Source organism: Manacus candei, unplaced genomic scaffold, assembly GCF_025592945.1.
Source record: "Manacus candei isolate 608988 ecotype Guabito, Panama unplaced genomic scaffold, ASM2559294v1 h1tg000018l, whole genome shotgun sequence".
Classification (NCBI taxonomy): Eukaryota; Metazoa; Chordata; class Aves; order Passeriformes; family Pipridae; genus Manacus; species Manacus candei.
The window spans coordinates 6,296,013-6,310,551 of NW_026138066.1; the positions used below are offsets into that span (position 1 = coordinate 6,296,013).

The window sequence follows — 14,539 nt, forward strand, 5'->3', positions numbered from 1 at the left end:
GAGCATAGAAATCCTTACCATTTTACTTCACTTTCATTTAACATATCCCACTTAGCAGACATGCTCCATTATTTGAACAGCATGAGAAGAGTACAGCATGTCCAAACACGCAAGAGCGCTCCAGCACATTTAAAGAGAACATCAAACAGAAGCAAGACATAACACAGCATTGAATAAATCCCAGGGCTGACAGACCCTAAATTCCTAAAGGTAAAATTACTTCCACTAGACTAAATCACGTAAAGAGTTATGATCCTGCTGATCAAAAGAGTCAAAATGAGATTAATTCATTTTATAAAAAAATGTTAAAATGCTCAACACATCACAGCCACCTTTCTTGTTAAACAATGCTTGCATGCATAGACTAGACAGCCATAAGCCCTACAAAACCTGGTTACAGAGGAGATAGCCATTTAGAAAGTCAGTCTTTAGGTTGAATGTAAAAAAACCAGAATATGAAATTACTTTAGGCCAAATGACTTCTGATGTTTATAAGGAAAAACAAGTGAGTACTGATGTAAGGGATAAACTATGCCGTTAAAAATCGACCACTTAGTAAATGGATGATTGTCCCACACTTTCTGAATGTAAGTGAAATCAAGGTATCAGAACTCAGCCCTTCAGTAGAGTATGAAATTAAGACTTCCATATTTTCAACACACGTGGAAACGTAAGACCAAAGTGTGTCATATCTCTCTCTCCCAAGGCAAGCTGTGGATTTTATACACCACAATATATACTCACCACCTATTAAATAAAAAGACTTCAGAAAGCGTGTTTGTAGAAGTGCTCTGTAAAGCAGCATTTCCAAAAGACAAAAGATTACTCCAAAGAGTTAGAGTAAGCTGCTTTTTCTTCTCTTTGGCTGAAAACCAGACCAGTGTCACAGCCAGAATTTGCGTACTTTAAATAGCATATCTGGCACAACCGATAGGGCTTTATCGCAGCAAAACATCGGTCATTTGACGTTGCTCTAGAAAACAACCAACTTAAAAACATCAGCAAACAGGTTTTGCTAAAAGTACACTTTTCCAAAGAAATATTCCTTATAGACTTACTGCAGTTGTTAACAGAGTAGGATCAATTCTTCGTGGGGTATTTTATGTACATATATACACATTTATGTGTGTGTGTGTGTGTACAATGGATTACATAATAGAAAGAAAACAACTCTGACCATAAAGGGCTGCTTACTTTAAAGAACTGGATGGTATAAGCTACACAATACAACAACAAATGCTCATAAAAGAGGTTCGCTCTCAGCTCTTCAGCAACTGAAGGGCAGAAAGGGTCAACTGAAGGGGGAAAATGTCAACTTCAATTTTGAGTCTCCTGACAATAAGAAATCCTTGGAATGTGTTAAAAAGATGGAATTGAAATGTTTTTAATATTCCATATTTCTTGCTTGCACTCCTTTACATTATTACTCTTTCCAGTTGTATCATTTATATACTTTAAGAACTGACTTCCAGGTACAATCTGAAGTTCCTAAATGTTAGCCATTTGGTAAGAAGGAAAGTTTTAAGAATATGGAGAGCTATAGCCAAAGTCCTAGAATGTTAAGAACTGAGCAAGTTTTTTCCTCGACTTGTCTTCAAACACTTCAGAGCTTTTCCAGATCAGTAATTATTATTTCATAGCATGCACACTCATGCATACTAAAGACACAGATAAAGTGTGTTTAGACAACTGTGAAATGTGGTAAAAGTAGACCAAGAATGGTAAAACATTAGGTTAGAAATCTGCCTGTAATTAAGATGTCCAGTAATGTATCATATCAGAACATTCCTTCAGCAAGACACAGTTCTATTCAGGACTTCAAGGTCTTATGTGATTATCAAAAAGCCTTCCTTTCCTCTAAAAACTACTCCACATGCAGGAAGCTCCACTATCTAAAACTGTTTACCAAGGAAAGTATCTTTGCCATCCTGAAAGCCACAAAAAATACTTACAGAAATGAATGCCTAACAAAAACATGGACCACTAAAAGGATAACACCTACCACAATAAAAATCAACCAAGAACCTGTCTCTCTTACAGGCACAAGTCAGTTTTTTTGACAGGGGAAGGGCTAGCTGGCAGTCCTCAAGAAGTACACTTGAAATCTCTGTTCCACTACAAATGATCTATCCTGGTCATATGTACTCTCCAAAACCCTAATTCTCACTAACATCGTAATTTCAGCAGATGACAGACAACCTGGCAAAATATTTCTGTCTTCCATTAAGTGAAGTCCTTTCATTTCTGCACTTATTGTGCATGTGTACGTGAGAAAGTAAAGCTCTGGAGAGATGACCACTCTGACAGAGCTGCAGCTGAACTTTCCTTTGCCTATGAGACACTTTTTCACTACACTATTCAAAAAGAACATTTTACCTACCTCACTGTGCATACAGAAACATTAGGCAGCTGAAGACAGCAGTTAATATTACCTCCATAGCCACCTACTTCTAAGGCTGAACAAATCCAATTCCCTCAGCCTCTCCTTGTGCAAGATGTGCTCCAGAACACTAATCATCTTAGTGGTCATTTAATATGTCAGTGTCTTTCCTGTATGAGAGCCAAAACTGGATACACTATGTTAAAAATGGACTTTTAAGTGTTGAATCCCTTCTCTTGACACACTGGCTATAGCCTTGCTAATACAGCACATGGCTGGTTTCTTAACAGCAGCGACACTCTACTGACTCACATTCTACCTTTTCTTTCTCAGACCTTCAGGGGGTTTTTTTTCTGCAGAGCCAATTTCTAATCAGTGGATGCCTAACCTATGCTATAGCACGGGGTTATTTTGACACAGGTGTAGTACTTTTCATTTACAATTGTTGAATTTCAAGAGATTTCTGTCAGACCATTTTTTCCAAACTACTGTGTTCGCGTCCTGAGGGTACATCCTATCCCAGCTGAGCAGGTCACTAATACAGGTGTTGAACATCATCAGCCCAGCACTGACTCCCACAGGGCACCACACTGCCCAGCTAACAGTGGACTTTGCACTGCTGACAAACCAGCTCTGGACCACTGACTGGCAATGCAGCTCTGAGATACTTTTTCCAAAAAAATGTATTACCTTAGAGTAGAACCAACATATATTTCTGTACACAGTGGTCCAGCAAGCAGGAAACTAATTACAGGTATGTCCTCTGCAGAAGAACTGCAACAGGAGCCTCTAAGTGAGCTCCCCTCCCCTCAAGGTGTGAATCAGTAACACCGCTGCATTTTGCAGCCCAGATCAATGCCACACATCAAGCTCAAACCTCTACTGGCAGCTCTGCCAATGCTCCACTGCAGCTTTGAACAGGTTACAAACTGTGACACAAGTGAAGCTGGTGAGTATTACTGCCACCTTAATAATGCATTCTTGTTGGTATATATGAGAAGTGCTATTCAAAAATATTTACTATTAATCTTCTGACTGCAGTTAAAAAGCAAAGGCTAACTTCTGACTATGGTGCAAACTCAAAATTAACAAAAGCAGCTCTGTATTTTCTTAGATTACAAAATTCTGTCTTAAATGCCAAGAATAGAATTATTTTTTAACACTAAAAAAAGTCCCAAGAAACTAATCTATTTGCTATGGTAACTATGCCACAGTACACACACAATTATGATACTTGTTTTAGTGTCAGAATGCGACATTTCAGGAAGAATAGTGAAAAAGTATAATACAGTTTCATCAAATGAAACATCTTCTGCCAGAGTATCATTTGTGGCACCAGCACAGGCCATACAGACAGTAAGAAACTGGATTATACAAAAACTGTGACAACAGAAGTAGTTAAATTTAAAATAAAGCTTAACATTTTGTGGATTATGACCGCCATTTTTATGTATTTGTGTTTCTCAGTCATAAAAAATCCCCAGACCTAAAGGCCACCCTGATAAAGATTCAAATTATCTACAGATACTGGACAGAATTTTAGGGGAAGCTGAAAATAAAGGACCACATAACGGTGTTATTTGTTGTAGTTCTTAAACATACTATAAAATACTGGAGGTCTTCTTAACTTTCACAATATGGCACTTTGGAAGGGATCAAGAAAAAAACTGAACTATAAGTGAAGCTATTTACTGAAAGTTAAATTATAGCGTGGGGAAAACAAAACAAAACAAACCAAACAACAAAACAAACCAATAAACTAAGCCCATACAGAATCATGCTCCTTACAGGCAGCTTCTACTGAATGATGAAGTACTTGAATTCTATTTGCCTGGGGATATTATATGGATACCATCATAGATTCATAGTGCTATAATTTATATTTCATTTTAGGAGGGAACTAATTGTTTACTTTTAGCTAGTTTTCAAAGAAACACTCTAAATTTATATGCTGTAAAAACCAAAACACTTTACACAAGTTAACAGCCTAACAAGCATATTACATACCTCCAGATCTGTGTAATATTGTAAAATTTTCCACATACAGTGCTTCAGGGCATTGTAGTAATGAAAATAACATTTATCAAGCTTTAAGTCATTATTTTAATTATACTAAATCAAACTACTAAAGGAAGAATGTATTTAATTTTATCAGTGGGAAGTTAAGAACAAGGTTTTCCACACAAAGTTATTATTCATTGGTTGTAGGTCAAGGTGAAAGAACCAGCAAGTTAAGGTTGTTTTTTAAAGGTATTAGAAGTTCAAACAACTCTGTACAGCTGGCTCAGATTTTCTTGGCAAAGGTATTTAAGGTTTGTATTTTCCACTCCAGTTATTACCTGAGGCAATGTTTATTTTTAACATGTAAGAAAATTCATTCAGTTACTTCCTGCAAATATACAGTTTCAAGACTGTCATGATCCATATCAGAAAGTCTAAGTTAAGGGCAGAAGGAAAAGCAACTAACATATTTTGCAGGTCTGGGAAATGCTGTATCAATCTTGTCAAATTACGGTATCTTCAAACAAATCTACCTGTATAGGTTCTGTACACTCGGCTGGAGTTGGGCAGGTAAATTCTTGATGTTCCATTACTGCTAAGCATGCTCCATAAATTAAGGTTTATAACTAGGGTTATAGGAAGAATGGGGTTTTTTTATAATTGCTGTTCTTGGAGACAAAACCCATTGCTTATCTTCAGTAGGGACACATTATTCTCCTTCATCCTTATGCCAGCTGAGCTGAGAGCTGAAGCAGGACTGAAGGCAAGTAAAAAGCCCCCAGGAACAAGCTGTACAACCAGGCTATAATAAAGCAGGACAAATATCTAGGTGCTTTCAATTTGAATCCACCTTACTGCACATGCACAAGCCAGCACTTATATTCAACTATGCCTCACAATTCACTGGACAAGTTTTTTACCTCCCTAAAGTACTTTAAACAGCAGTTTTGAAGCCCCTTGTTCTAAACCATACTTACGTGTTCTGTGCAGTGAGTAAAATGCAGATGTAGCATCTTGTATGAAGCAAAAAACTGAAACCCTCTATTTACATACATGAAGGATGGCAAATAGCTCCATTTAATGTCACTGTGCTTTATATAATTAGACAAATGGCTAGCTGGCTAAGTTTAAACAGATGTATACTTTTGAAAAGGTCCTCAGTATCTTGCAATTTTAATGACAGTATATAATCATAACCTTCCTCTGTCAGTTGAAAGGAAACCCACACAAAGGACTGATACTTATATTGCTATGCAATAACCAAATACAAGCTGCTACAAGAGCTGATTATCGATCTTAGCAATCACTGAACTCAAATACAGTCTGAAGAAAGAACTTTTTTACCAGCTAAACACCATGGATTAGTGAGTTCTTAGAATGCAATAAAGTTTATATGTAGATCCTTCACAGTGAAATTGCAGTCAAGTACACTGTATACTGAACCTACTTGAGAGAGATCTTTAACAGGCACAATTCAATCTGGTCTATGACTAGGTAACACATGTTCAGGTTCTGGTGTTGGCTCTGAAATGCAACTGTTACATCCACTGCCTTCTCACCCTCTGCCACCTCTAATGATCTATTTCCTTAAGAAATACTTGCTATGCTTAGCAGCTCAGTAAAGTTGTGCACTTTTTTTTTTAATTCTCCCCCCACCCTGAATTGACTTGGGGGAGGGAAGGATGACATTTAATAACACATGCTGCACAACACAGCTTTCCCAGGATATGTTACAAAACAAGAGACTGCGTGACCCGCTCAAGGTTGCAGAATGACTCCATTGCTCACTCTGCATTAAAAACTGGTATCCTCCTGACTCCTCCTGTATTTTCACTAATAAAATAATACCACTACTGAGTACTTGCAGAGCTCCTTTCATCACAGGATGTCAAAGGCCTTTATAAATATTAATTAAGCATTGCAACAACACTAAGAAGTATGTAAAACTTAATTCTGCACATGAGTAAACCCAAGCAAAGAATAAATAACCTGTGTTCAAAGCCAGAGGACAAGCCAACAGTATAGACAGAAATGGCTCTAGCCATTAAGGATCACTCCATTACAAACAAGGACATAATTAATACTCCAAATGTGATGTGAAGAGCCCTTGATCACCAATACATTGCTATAAAGCCTTGGTCATGTGCAATCCTGCAGAGACCACACTAAATTTCAGGCAGCATTCTCATGAAGACCCTTAAGTTTGCCTTCCTCCAAACACAGAAAACAGTCCTCATGAGATACTTCTAAAATTCTGTGTTTCTTATTTGGTAACTTTCCTTAGCAAAGACAGGTATGAATATGATATTCTTTGGTACTTTTACAAAATTAACAAGTAATATTGAGCTGAGACACTATTCAAATATGAATTCAGACCTCGCAAGTGAAAGTAAGCTAGGTCTTAACAATCAATCATGTATTCCATAATTAAGGAAACAAAGTACCAACTTCTTTTAAGAACTCAATATCCATTCTCAAAAGAAACGACCACAAGTCCAAAATTAATGTTTTTCACTAACTATATTGTAGTCATCTCTTAATTGAGTACTTCAGTGATCTTACAACTTGAGATAACACCTCCACACTTGACTTGCTACAAACATTACTCTTTTACAATTGTTTCCTCTTTCCAATGACTGTAACTGTCACCAATCTGTAACACTGATAGTTTTAGTGTGAAAGCCAACCATGCTAAAACATAGTGAAGTTAATTTGCTTCTATGTGCTGCTACATTTGCAGAGTTTAATGACAGGAGTGAGACTAATTTTTATATTTCTTAAAATTGCTATTAACCTGCCGAAAAGACCCCAAAGGTGACCAGCTCTGAACTCCTGCAAAAATTCCCTTTTAAATACAGTTTGAGAATCTGACACTAATATGACTGCAAAAAATACTTTTGCTTGGGAGAAAGACTACTGCTTTCTATAAAAGACAAAACAAATCAAGTTGCACTAAAAACATTTGTAGATTCACTCTACAGTGAAACCTGTGTTAGAAAAGGGAACTTTGTTATTGCAATGTTAATAAAGAAATTAAATGAAAGATTGTGTAATTCATATTTCAACCCAACACCCGCTCAGGTTTTTCATGAGTTATTTTTTAAAACTTTCCTAACAGTTCAAGGACCAATTTTACTTCTCACCAAAATAACAAGGCTGATAAGTAGTTAACTGAATGAAAAACAGGTTTTTGTTTTGTCTTTTTCATTACAAAGTATGTTTTTCTTCTGACTACGGAATAAATGCCTGGACATCGTGGTTTGGATTTTTTCACCCTTTCGAATGGACATAATCTGCCAGCACAAACTTACTCTCTGGGCAATGAAGGTGCATATCACCATTAGAATTTTATCTCAAGTTCTCTTTAAGAGTGCAAAACCAGAGAACAATTAAATATTATATTTGGTACATGGCTTTCATCACAGGAAGCAATTTTTCTTCCTTCTTACATAGGACAACAGCTAGTTACATAGCTTATGTTATCATTAAGCATTATGCCTTCAACAGAGGACTGATGAGATTTAACAGCCATGCTTTAATAAATGGTATTCCACCCCCAGTAATTTTTTGGAAATCAACAGACAGAAGTTGCTGAGTATTCCTGGATGGAACTAGTCACTCAACCTTCAACAAAAGTCTTGAAGATCCTGATCAACTCATTGCCACTCAAAAGTAGGACCAAGTTCAAGATCAAATACTGCTGAGATGAGTCCAAACGTATTTGGAACCAAAGAGGGAGCAACCTTTCAGTCTGCAGCCACAGAAGATTTACATTAACAATGTGCCCTCCAGACACACAGACCTAACACACACCTAACCATCAGGCACATAACTCTCCAGGTCTGGAAAAGCACAGATACGTGATCTTAGCCAGTACTCAGAAGAGGTTCTTTATATTCACAGAGCTGCTGATCCCTAGCTTTTATCTAGTATTATGTATAATGGATATCCCATGCAAAACATCTCACTGTATTGCAGCACAGAGTCATACTTTTTGAGACACTCCGTAAGTCATGGAGGGCTGCACATGTTATACAAAGAAAGGAGTTACAATTACACTGTTTCACACCATGGTTCTACTTAAGGTCAGCAAGTTCCACTGTAGAGGGCAATAAAGTCAGGACTCACTATGCCAGTAGTAAAGAGATACAGTATTTACTGTATCACTAAACCATCTTATTTTATAAAGTTACTATGCAATATTTGTTGTCTGTAGGTAATTGCAGGTGATAAAAAAACTAAGATCTGGTGAAACAGCTATGCTAAATTTTAAACGAGTTGTTTCACAACAACGACAACAAAAAAGCTTACATACATTACCACTCCAAGTGTGTAATTAAAACACTGTTCTGTCACACATCAACTCTGGCCTGCATTTCAAAAATTTCTTTACAATATGCAAATATAAACTTCCTCCCTCCCTACTTTATTATGAAGATTTAAAAACTGATGGAAGTTACCTTGACAAATTAAATCACAAACTGTGTCCTTCAAATGGCTTCTAGAATCAGAAGCACACATTCATACCATGGAGTGATATTTTTAAGGTGTATACCTGACACCAAAGTGAGCACTTTGCTAACAGACCGTACTCTCTTGTTCTGAGGCTTGCACCTGCTGCTAAGGCAGACAGGCAGGGATCAGGCCTCATTTAATCCTCAATGAGGATGACAGACTGCAGACCCTGCTCAAGAAACTAGGTAAATCACAAGGGAATTAAAGTCCTCTCCTTGCTGCATTGCTACAGACTTCCTCAAGGCCAAAACATGAGACTTTGTCCTAAAACGTGAGTGAATAAATGGAAGGTGTGGGGTTTACTATGGAATTTGATACACTCTCAATCCAAAAAGAAAACTGAACTCTATTCTAGGAACTTAGACCAAAATAAAGAGATATGCTAGACTTGATATCTACTCCTAAAGCAGTAAGACCTTGGGGACACTGAAAAACAACTGTGTTTGACTCTTCTGAACCTTCAAATTGCTAAGCACGCAGATTCTTTGCAGAGCCTGGTCCATTTATTTGCCAGATACGAGCTTCTCACCCTTCTTACTGCACCCAGCTGGCTATCCTTTTCATTAGTCGTTTTTGGTTCAAAAATTATATAGATAAATTATTATTCAGAACAACACAACTCAATACTTTATGTCATGACTCATGACTAATTAAAATGTAATCTGAAATTATTCACTGGCGCACAGAATGAAAACTAGAAAAGTGTAAAGAAACAGGAAAAATGAAAACACCACCACAGCACAAGCGCAAGACATGACTTGTTTTGAACTCTAAGAAACTAAAAATCCTTCCTTATTAAGCCACTTAAGCAGCCAAAAAGTTCAAAGCCTCTCCAAACTTGCCTCCTCATATAATCACTTGAGTTTTGAGGACATAAAGATGTGCTGATTTGATCTGGCATTCTAAGAAAATGATTACCTAAGATCTCATAAAAGTATAAATAACCAGATACCCTCACCAAGGCATGGCAGCATCTACACACATCACTTGCACTCATTACCTAGAACCTTATTTTTGTCTATCTGCAACTGTGAATTTGTCATTCATGTGGAATGTTGATCACTGTTCTGAGTTAAAAGTATCATACCAAAGTTCTTTGTAATCCAGGGGTTTGCTATTTGCACAAGATATTGTAAAAAACAGTAAAAGAAAGACATAGATAATCAAAACGTAACAGTGAGTCAAAGTTGCATTGCTGTAGGCTTTCCTAAATTTCAAAGACTTAAAATTGCTGCTGCATTTCTGAAGAACACTGGATTTGACATAAGCTGTGCAGCCTTCTTTCCTCATGATGAACACATTCTGTAACAAAAAATCTAAAGGCAAATGTTACATTTCTAAGCATATTACATCACATGTCTACATTTTATGATATGGTTGAATATGTATCAAGGAAAATGTCTTCTGTTTTAGTAATCTCGTAGGAAAATTTGTACAATATAATTCAGAAAAGCTAATAAACATCAGTTGCCACATTTAGCAAAGAAAAAGCCCTATCCCTTTTCTCCTGTATATAAGCACAATGTATTGGCATGTAATGCTTGTACAGAAATGTAGAAGTGCCTCACCATCTCATACCCTTTAATCTGTAATTTCTCCTCATGTTTTTGGCAAGGTATGTTTGGAAAGCTAAGACAGCTGTCAGTTCTTCATAGGAAGCATTATAGGAAGGATATTAGAAGTTCATTCAAGAGATTTGTAAGACCACATAAAACTGCAACTACCTACTAATAAACATATTTTTAAAAGGAGACCATTCCGAGGATAAATCAGGTTAACCCCACATTTAACACTAGAAATATTACTGTTTATTCACACGGTTTTGCTAAAACTAACAACTAAACCAGAAAGTTATTGGAAACCATGGAACAAAATCATCACAAGTAGCAGCCACTGCACTACAATAAAGTACCATCACCTTAAATTGCACCCCTTCCTGACATAAATGGGAAAACACAAGCCTCTGCTTAACACATTAGTGCCACCTTACTTGTAATCTGTGCACAGGACCTGAGACACTCCCACAGCGGTAACTTGGAAAAATGTGGAAATGTCTCTTTTTCATTCCAAAAGAATGAAAAGGGTAGAAAACTGCATTCTGCAGGCCATATAATACTTGTTTAACTGCCTATTTAAAATTAACTAGCCACAATACTTAAGAGGTAGAAACAAAAGAAGCTCTAGAAAACAGTCCATGAATAGGCAGAGCTGATTGCCACCTCTCATGGTCAATAATCTGATAAGAGATTTTTGATTCATCCATTTTTATAGTCCTGATAGTGTGCACTATTACCTAGCTGCATTTTTAAAAAGTTAACTTTATTTCATGCCTTCTGGAAATAAAGCATAGATGAAACCACATAGTCTAGACGTAAAACTCTTATTAATTGCTAAGTAAACAATCATTTCCTTATTTCTTAAGCAAAGACATTAGAACATTTAAGTGAAACCTTCACTGTGTCCTCAGGCATTTGTCTAAACTAAGGACAATCTCCCACCAGGGAAAGAATTTCCTTTAACTGTGCTGCTATTCCTGTGAAATTGGTGCCTGCCCAATCTCAGCAGTCAAGTCATCTGAGAGCTTTTCCTATTTGCACTGAGTGCAGCAGACAAGATTTTTGAAATCTTGATTGAGGGTTATCATTCCTTGTCTCTTTCCAGGAATTGTAATTTACAGCTCAAGTGATGAATTTTACTTGCTGCTTATGTCATTCACAGATATAGTACCACATCAATTTCTAACTTCAATTCTATTTAAATATCTCTGGCCTTTGAATGCAGTAGCTTAAGGTAACTTAAAAATTTTGAAAAATAGTAAATAATCAGGTTAAGAATTAAATATGTATCTCGCTTGGAAAATCTAGTGTCCATTCATACTCAAAGAAGCAAGATGAAAGCATTTTAAAATTAACTACACATTACTACCAAAGAAGAAATTTCTCTTGTAAACTAAGTCAGCTCTAGAATGTCTATATTCCAGAAAGCTTGCATTCCTTTACCTCATGGAAATCAGCATCAGAAAGATGCTTTAACATACAAAAATTTTAAGATGACAGGAACTTGCAAACCACATACAACATGGCTATGGTCAGTCAGTCTTCCAGACACACACCACTTTCTTTTTCTGCTACAGAAGAGCAAAACAAACTGTAAAGCAAGACATAACCTAGAAAAGGATCCAAAATGAGGAAGCCACTGAACTGCCACCTAAGAGATTAAAAAAGAGCACCACCACAATGGTACATAGAAAAAAATGTCACAAAAGAAAAAGTGAGGTGGAAATCATATTGATATAAGTGAAATGTACCACCAAACGTGTTTCTAAAGTACCAAGATTAAAATGATTTGTCTTGTTAAATTCTAAATCCAAGTAGTGTTTGCTGTTTTTAGGTAACTTTTGCCTTGTTGCATTATGCAAGATTAACAGCTTGTTTTTAATCAAAACCACACATTTCTCATGTTCAGAGATGATGTCACGAGACACAAAAAAAATGCATAAAACTTGCAGACTATAATCTTCAAAGAGTAATGGACATCTTTTACTTCTGAGTGGCTAAAAATATGCACTCTTTTCGAGCATCAGTCCTAACAGAAACAGCTAAATCAGAACCATCTGAAGTATTCAGCACATAGATCCATGTAAGTTCTGTGTGTTTTCAGAGACAAAAATAATTTTGACCTCTGCTTACAGTAGATCTGAAAATTTCTCCTACCTTTAATTAATAGCTACCTCTTCCTATTTACCACCCATAAATGTCCACTGTGTGTGGAACACACCAGTTCGGGGTTTTCTGGACACTATGCAAAACCAGCATATGATATATGACAAGAAAGTAAGATATTCACTGTTCCACAAAAACCTGCACTTGTAATGTATTCAGTTAAATCTTCTCTCTATCCTCTTTAAGAAAGGTAGCTCTGGATAAAGACAGGTCAACTCTTTGCTGCTATATAAAGTTGAAGGTTAAAATACGTAAGCTGATGTGGGAGACTATTTCCTGCTGAAAGAAAAGCCCTTTAAACACTAGAACCTCAAATCTAATTTGTCAGCTTATTGACACTTCCATGCATACTGCCAATGCAAAGCACCTGTCTTTCCATGAAGCCACTGTTCTGGAAAAACAGTCAATGCTACCTAGTAAAAAGGTTAAGCATGACCTTATAGAAAAAGCAATACAGAATTCAATCACACACATAAGCACTTAAAATTCCACATTTCAGGTGAAGGACCAGACCTTTAGCTTTAATCAAATCTATCTGCTAAGCTGGAAGTGCCAGCTGGACTTATGGTCATCAGTAAGTGTGATTTACACTTGACTGACTTAAATGGGGAAGTGCACCAAGTAAGAGTCACCAACTTTTTTTTATGCTCTTTTTTAGAAAGAGTATAAAAGAAAAAAAAATTCATTGGGCTTCACTGGAAACAATATCCTTAGTTAAACCAGCCTTTGATAAGCTCGCTCTTAACACATTCTTTTAACAAGAGAGTTGGAAAAACTTTTTTCAGCCAATGAAGCCATTGCTACCTACTTAAATTAGGGGACAGCATGGCTCATGAAACACGCTCAGCTGGGTCTCCCACTCACCATGGCAAGAATGAAGCCCATAACACCTTTACTGGTGGCAACTAGGTAGCAACTCCAAACCCAGCTACTCAGCTCTATATGGTCACAGTATTTCTGGAAGACCTGCTGGGAAGAACTATACAATTTAATTACTGTAATAGGTGAATAAAGCAAGGTCTGCCACCACAATGTCAATCTTTAAAGTGGTCCAGGCTTATTCAACAAGCCTGACAGATGTGCAGTTTAAATGTCTTCTGAAGCCATAGCCAGGCAGAATCGGGACTTGCAAACACTCAAAGAGCTGAAACTGAAAGGGAAACTCAGAAAGCTCTGGCTCAGTCAGCCCCTGGTTCGGAGCAAGCGGCTGTGTGGTGCCTGGCGTTAAACCACGACACTGCATAAAAAAGGAGGGTGAATAAAAAAGCAGCCCACTATAATGCTCAAATTAATTATTCTGATTTTCATTAACTACCAGTGAAATTTTTAGATGTGTCTTCAAAGTGCACACCACTCAGTGACAACTCTTTTAAAAGAGATACAGTCGCACTGCATACACCAGGAGAACCGAGAGCTCAAGTGCTTCAACCCCTGAGAAGTGAAATAATTTATTGCTTAGCTTTCAACACTTGGATTTCTTTATAGAACTATTTAACAATTTTGTTATTTTTAACACACAAAATGAAAATTACTTCCTGGTAAACAAAAAAAAAAAACCCCACCAGGTGTTTTGTTTGTTTTGGGTTTTTCAGTTTGTATTCTCTAGCTAGGTTCCATTTTAATAATTTAGGAAAATAACCTTACTATACATTTGCATAGGGACTCAGCAAGAAACAGTACACAGATAAAGGTACCCCTGGAAAAAAAAAACAAACAAAACTAAACATATACTCTACTTTGCTGCTAGAGCTTGGTAATAATGACATTTTGCCTGAAAAGGAAAGTTTCTTTTACTGTGAAATGGACTTACGAATCTCCACCGAGACTTTTAGCAGTATAGAAAAATTATTCATGATGGTGATGTTCATTCTATAATAGTATTTTAGATCAAAACCTCCTTGTTAAGGGAAACTCCTCAAAT

General features: G+C 36.7%; 1 protein-coding gene across 19 annotated transcripts in view; it reads right to left on the reverse strand.

Moving 5' to 3' along the window:
- Positions 1-14,539, reverse strand: part of TNRC6B (trinucleotide repeat containing adaptor 6B) — a 130,209-nt gene that overhangs the window by 51,693 nt on the left and 63,977 nt on the right. For 2 of the 19 annotated variants that reach the window (XM_051784199.1, XM_051784195.1), the window contains exon 1: positions 745-887. The exons of the other annotated variants lie outside the window; for them this stretch is intronic. The gene's annotated coding sequence lies outside the window, so the exon portion shown is untranslated. Of the gene's footprint in view, positions 1-744; positions 888-14,539 lie in introns of those variants that run through there. 19 annotated transcript variants of the gene reach the window in all.